Here is a 7,851-nt window from a genome sequence, read left to right as displayed (position 1 = left end):
TCATGGCAACGGTCTTTCCCTCTGGAAAAAAAAAGAAAAAAAAGGGTCTTTCCCAAAAGAAACTGATCTTCTTGAAAGGGTACAAAGAAAGGGCCCTTGCCATCTCACAATCCTCTTACGGTCTTCTAATTACACAACCAAAGGTGCAATAACGAAGAAATTCTTATTAGAGCTTGACAAAATCCACCCAACACCACCACCCTGGTTCTCTCCAGGCCTCTTCACTACTTATCTTCTGACTGGTCATGGTGCCATCAAAGGAAAACTAATTACCCTAGGCTTGACTGACAACCCGCTTTGCTCCTGTGGCCTCCTGGAATCCTGGGAACACATAATGTACCACTGTCCACTATATGAAGACCTCGGCTGCATATTGATCGCAACCATCCATTTCAACCCGAAGGACCAGGAGCACTATCTTCTGGAATCAAAGGAAACGTACAATGCATTCACAAAATTCGCCCATGACCTGTTTGAGAGACGAAGAACAAGCCTACCACCATAACGACTCTCCCAAAGGAAAAATCACCACTCATATGTCAAAAGAACTGACCATACCAAACTAACTGGTAGAAATCAACCACGCCTACATGACCATGCATCTCCGACGGGATTCCTCCCACAAATGATGCTAATATCTTGGAAACCAAGACTGGAATGCTGTCGTAGTCACGGCTTTTCTACTGGATGTCAATCGACAGCTATTGCCAATGTGCCATACAGGCGATTTGAGCCGGCTCCCTTGCCGGCCACAGTTCTTCCCCTTCCTGGGCGGGGGGGGAGTAGACGTCCTCACTACAAAAACAGAAAACATCGACAAAGAAGACAGCACAAATGCTCATCAAAGGAAAGCTTGACAGGGAGCGACCGCTAAAATTAAATAAATGGATCAAAGGATCAAGTATACCCAAACAAACAGATACTGGGGAATAATAGTAGGTGAGACACTCAGCTTCCTCCCTCAAGTCAAATATATAAAAGAAAAAACCAAAACCTTCTTGTGTGCTATAAAACAGAGCAGACGAGAGTGGGGCCCTTAAAGCTCACGCACTAAGGCTATATTACATATGTGTTTTTTTCACAACTCTCTCCTATGGTGCCAGAGCTTGGGATTATAGAGCAAACAAGGTGGCTCTGATTAAGCAGCTGAATCAAGCCCAACGGCTAGCTCTACTAACTATGTCCAGAGGCTGCCGGACAACTTCTACTATGGTCCTACAGGCACTGCTTTGGAAGATGCCAGCCCATCTGGAAATACAATATCGGTATCTTAAATACAGGCTAAGAAAGAATATACCCACCACCTTGGATGACATCACCATCAACCTACAAGCAGAAAAGAAAGAGAAACTAACAAAGATAAGAAATAAACTGAAGGAGAGATGGCAGAAAATCTGGTCCACGGCTGAAGTGGGGGATATGACTAGGCGCTACATCCCGGAAGCAAGAGAATTGACCAAGAAAGAAAAGCTATGGATTGCACCAGGCCAACACGCAACATTCCTTATGACGGGACATGGTAACATAAATGTCAAACTACACCAACTAGGACTGGCTCAAGCAGTGAAGTAGAAACAGCTGACCACATCCTCGATGAATGTTATTACTATCAAGACCTCAGACAGGAGCTTTCCTCCTTGTGGTGGATGCCATACCGCCAATGAATAAAGAAAACCTGATTGCAACAGAAAGTAACTTCAAGGCCTTTAATACATTTTCCACCAAGGCCTTCAAAAGAAGAGAGGCTATTAGAAGAGAGGACGCCCGAACTGGACCTGACAATCGCCAACTCATGCACAATAATTAAGCGAGGACAACATCAAAACTCACCTTTCCCCTACTCCCCCACCTTTCTACTTGCTTAACACTTATTTCTTTTATCTAGGGCAGATCTTCCCTTAGACCTGACCCCTTTCTTTTATCCCCCTCCTTCTCCTTCCTCTACCATGAGTGCTCCTAAAGTTCTTTAGGAGTGCTCAGCATGACGATAGTAGAACCCTTCACCTGGCAGGGGTGGAGGCGGCGACACGGTGTATCTGCCCTCCACCTGGTAGATTGCCGATCCGACCATTACACACAACTGAACAATGGCCGGAAGAGAGATGTCATATTACAAGAAGAAATGAAGCGGCTAATGGGGGGAACTCTGGGATCCGCACAGGCAACCCAAGACACACACACCTAAACATCATAGGGGGGTCATCATTGACCATAGACTTACTTTCCTCCCTCACCTTCAGAATCTCAACATAAAAGTAATAAACTTCTCATCCTCAATAGTCAGGATCTTCAGGAGTGACTGGGGACTCTCCAAGCGCACAATACTCCTTTACTACAAGACGGTGTTCCTTTCCATAGTCACGTTCGCTGAAGGGGCGTGGTTTCACCGGGCAATTAAGTGTAAAATTAAAGAGAAGCTGAACTCTGTCCAATGGGGACTTCTTCTGGCCATTCATCGGATCTGCAAAACAGTCTCCACAGCGGCAACGCAAGTCATTACAGGGGTTCTTCCGCTGGACCTCTTTGTAGTTTATAGGGGACTATGCTACAGAATATGGAGGAGGAATCCTGCAGCATTCCTAGGCATCCACCTTAACTGACGTGAAAAGAGAGAAGCTGCGCTGCTATAATGAGCTAGTTCATATATGGCAGACGCGATGGAACACAACCAACAAGGGACTAGTCACGAAAAACTTCATATCGGATGTTACCCTTGCAATGGCAAAATCTGTTACGAAATGGTTTACTCTCACGATAGAAACCTCCTATCTAGTCACAAGACATGAGGCCCTCAATGAGAAATTGTTTCAATTTAGACTTTCAGAGTCAGACCTTTGTTTCTGTGGAACAAAGGAGAACTGGTCCCACTTATTCTTCGACTGTGCAATATATATAATGAATCCAGAGAAAAGCTGAGGAACAACGTCCAGGAATTCTCCTAAACTGCAGTGGAATAGCTAATTCAAACAGCAAGTAATCTTGTAGCACTCCAGGCCTTTGCAAAAGAAGTTTTTGTTCGAAGGAAGAGGCTTATTCTGGGGGCGAACCCGGTTCTGCCCCAAATCAATCATGTCTGATGATAAAATTGGACAATAAGATTCGTTTCACCAAGAAGACCTGAACAATATTTAAAGTTTAAAAGTCTGCTTTCGATGTTAGAGTTCTTGATAGCCACAATTGTTTAAGAGAGCCTAGTGGTCAGGCACACGGGTGCATAAGTACACGTGCCTTGAGTGACCGGGGTTCCAGCCCGTGACTGCTGAATACGGTGCTGTTTCTTGTATTCTGTCTATCTTGTGAACTCCTCTGACCGATTGGTCGTCCCGGAGTATAAAAAGAAAAATTTATTTGGATGAGTTGTTATTGTAAATTTTATGCGTTGTCGTTTTTTTTTAAAAATTAATTTATATATTTTATGTTTTTACAATGTTTTATTTATTTATTTATTTTATGAAAGATGAATGATACTCATTTGAGGTTGTTAGGCGGATTTGAACTTATGTTCTCGGTGCCGCCTTTATTTTTAATAAAAATAAATAAATAATTCCTAAACATCACTCCCCAGTCTTCCTCCCCTAATCTACCTATACACTAGCGTACGCCCACGCAAGTTCCAAACTTTAATTACGTCCAAATTACATCGTTTATAATCCTTTTGGTTTTTTCAATCCTAGCGCTCACCCCCATGATTTTTTTTTTTTTTTTTTTTTTTTTTTACATAAGCCCTAGCCACTGAAATCTCAGGAAACTAGGTGGCAGGGCCTGCCAGACTAAAATATAGAGCTACTGGGTACCTGGTCTGCCTCCACGAAGACAAGTGTGGGCAACGGTGGGTCCCAATAGGGGCCCAACGGCTAAACGGCCAGAAGAACAACGGTACATAACACTACACATATACATAGCCCACACACTTTTAAATGTCTGGCCTTAACAGTGAACTGTGACACCTACAATGAAAGCTAAGCAGAGATGGGAGGGAAATCCTTGGTGCCGTTAGACACGAAAACACTTTACCTAACTATCATTGCTGACCAGGTACACCCTCTCATGGCAACGGTCTTCCCCTCTGGCGGTGCCGTCTTTCAGCAGGATAATGCGCCATGCCACAACTACCGGATTGTTCGAGCCTGGTTCGCGGAACATGCGGAAAACTTCCAGGTATTGCCCTGGCCTCCAAATTCCTCAGACATCAATCCCATCGAGCATGTGTGGTTTGTGTTGGAACAGCAACTCAGATTTGCGGCGTCTCAACCACGGACCTTACACAAGTTAAAGGATCTTCTGGTTACGTGTTGGTACCAGATACCACAAGACATTTAGAAATCTTGTAGCGTCCATGCCTCGCCGGGTACGAGCTGTTTTGGCTGCACGTGGAGGACCAACATTAGGTAGGTGGTCATAATGTTTTGGCTCATCTGTGTATATACGGCATGAGAGAGAACAGGACAGCTAATGAATGACCTTCAACCACGCCAGGTATAAAAACCTTCTCGACTGCGATATTACAATGGCCACAGGATGCAGGAGAACTTATTCCGCATCAGCTAGAAAAAAAAAAAAAAAAACAATAATAAAATATAAAATAAATGAAAAGAAAATTTAAAATAATTCTCAAATCACTTATATCCAACGGCAGCAAGTGCCTATTCAATTCCCCCATGAATATTGTTAAACTTTCTGCCTTAGTCACCTTGGAAGTTGACTTCCAATGTGACCAAGGCACCTAATATGATGCATATTAGGTGCCTTGTTTATGTTATAATGTTGGTTATAATGTTTATATTAAATGTTGGTTATAATGTTTATATTAAACATTATAATGTTTAATATAATTTAATAATATTGGTTATAATGTTTATATTAAACATTATAACCAACATTATGTTGGTTATAATGTTTTGGCTCATCGGTGTATTTTAATAATACTCTATTTGCTTTTCAAGTCTTTCAAAAACCAGAAAGTATATGCTATTCACCTAAAAAAACCGAGATGATATATGGTGTATACCCTCCGCTACAGTCCTGCATAAAGGGGTGTTGCTAATGCAAAGACTACGTCAGTGTTAGACTACGGTACATTATGGATGATAATGAGTGATCAATAAGAATCTGTATTATAATAGTTGTTAAAAGTGTATATACGTATAAGAACTAATTTTTGCTTTAATCCAGAGTTTCCCATTTTTTTTAATGACACGACCCATTTAAACTTTAAATATCTTCTCACGGCCCAGCTATAAATCTTATTTTCATATCCAGTATATATACATTAAAATATGAGCAAAATATTAAATTTTAATCATTAAAATATTTTATTCTACTTACTTTTCGCAGACACCTTAAATTCTTCATGGTCCATGGATGGAAAATATTGTATTTCTTTAAAGTACGAGGGTATATCAAAAAAATACCCTAGAAAGGTGAAACCACAGGAACTTAACTCCTTTTCTATGTACTCTCCATGTATGGTAACACATTTCTCTTATCTATGGATCTGTTGCTCCTTGATCATAGAAGTCCTCACTTTTTTGCCTGAAACCACGATTCCACTTCATTGATGATTTTCTGAGACGAATCAAAACGGCGTCCAATGGTTTCTTCATTTCTCGAAACAAGAAGTCTGATGGTGCTAGTCAGAAGAATAGGGTGGGTGCTGCATTAGTTCGAAGCCACACTGGGTAACAAATTCGGCGTGTGAGCCAGTGCATTGTCTGACAGAAGACGGACACCTTTGGTTAACGTTCCAAGCCTTTTCACCTTCGAAGCATCGCATAACTTTTTAAAAAGATTTCTGTAGTATTCTCCGGGAAGTGTGGAACAACGAGGTAGAACTGTCAGATAACACCTTTTCTGTCCCAAAACACGGACAACATCACCTTCTTCGCAGATGGAGTGGTCTTTGCCTTTTTGGGAGGTGGGGAGGAGGTGTGCTTCCACTGCTTTGACATGTCTTTAGTCTCCGGATCATACTGGTACACCCAGTATTTGTCACCAACCAATAAAAAAAAAAAAAAGTTCTCAACATCCGCATTACACAAATCCAACAGTTGGCAAGAACACTGCATTCGACATTGCTTCTGCAAAGGCGTCAGTAATCTTGGAACTCATCGTGTGGAGACCCTGGACATGTGCAGATGGTCATGTAAAATGCTGTGGGCAGACCCATAACTAATTCCCACTGCCAGGGCGGGCGCTAGGCTGGACGCCATCCGCCTGCAAAGCTGAAATGGGCGTCCCCAAACATACTAAAATTCATACTAACACTTCGAAACGGTGTCCAGCTTGTAGCGGCGCCCGCCTGCAATGCAGGTCCTGCAGGCCCGCTTCCGCCGGCCCTGCCCACTGCATTTGCGATGAAATGAATTGTCACATGTCTGTCACTCAGCACCAGCTGCTCAACCTTTGCAACCGCCTCACAGTCTGTAAATTTTGACGACCTTCCTTCTCTTGGCTCGTCAAAGGCACTTGTACTACCGCACTGGAACTCACGTTTCCACTTTTCTACAGTGTCATAGGATGCACAATTCTGCCCATAGACATCTTTCATTTCTTCGTCAATTTCCTGAGCTTTCTTGCCCTGCAAATGCAGGAACTTGATAACTGCTCGATACTCCACTTCGTCAACCATAGCGTCGTTCCTCAGGTTCCGGGTTTCACCTCTGGTGTATGATCACCTACGGGAATGAAATTTCACATGTTATGTTAGTTATTGAATATGTAGACAACTTATATTAAAAAGGGCATCTTCCTACTGATGTTTTATCTAGGTCAGGGTACGAACTTTTTGATACCCAATCGTACAAGCTAGCTTAAGGAATCAAAACATATAAAAGTAAAACACCAGAGCGCTCAGCTGTATCTTTTTAATGTTTTATTAAAGTAGACCTTTTTTTCCGCATGAAATACGGCATGAAAACTAATTTAAATTCAATCTCCTAAGAGGATCACATAATACACTTGATTATTCACAGATTATATCATTATATCCGTTGAAGTAAGATTGAATCTATCATTACACAAAAGCAAAAGCAGCATTATCGTCTGGCCTAGTCAAGATATTGGTACTGTATCATAAAAAAAAAAATAATATATATATCAGAACTTTATTTCTACACTGTTTTTGTTTATTCATGCACAAAGATTGTTAGTAAAAATAAATTACCTTTCCTTAACTTGAAATGCAAGTCGCGTTGAACTTATACCTTCTGAAAGTGTCTAGTTCACTATAGCTGTTATTATGAATAATAATTTTTTTAAAATAGCTAGTTGCGTCGAGCTCAAATCCTGTGCACAGAGATGTATTTTTAATGCTTTATAACGTGACCATAATGAATAAAAGCATTTATAACTAGAAGCGAACTTGAATTTAATATTTAAAAACAGCATTAAATACTAAACTCGTTCTTTCGACATATACAGATCAAATTTTTAGTTATAGATTTGCTTTACTGTACATTTCAATTTTTTTTTTTTTTTAACAAAAAAGTAGACCGGTTTAGAAAGTGTTTAGTTTAAACTTGAAATAATAATAATTCATGACTCAATATTTAATCATATTGAGTTCTTCTGGCTGAAATGTTGAAAAGCGTGATTAAAATGAAAATGGAATAGTTGATCCTTTCAATTGTCTCCGTTGTTAAATTTTATACCTTCCAATATTGCTCGATATTATTATATTAATAATTATTTATTTTGTCAGACGTCTTGACTTGTGCAGTTAATTCACCCTCTTTATATCAGTTTGCTGGACATTCAGAACAAACTATAAGGCATGCATTTTTTCAAGGGAAGTAATTTAAAAACCCGGTGGGAGTTGTTATAATGATACTTTGTCTTCCGAGAAAAACCATT

This window comes from Mastigoproctus giganteus, chromosome 3 (assembly GCF_048544385.1).
Source record: "Mastigoproctus giganteus isolate SK-2022 chromosome 3, ASM4854438v1, whole genome shotgun sequence".
Lineage (NCBI taxonomy): Eukaryota > Metazoa > Arthropoda > Arachnida > Uropygi > Thelyphonidae > Mastigoproctus > Mastigoproctus giganteus.
The sequence above is the reverse complement of the archived record's forward strand: the minus strand, read 5'-3'. Positions refer to the sequence as shown.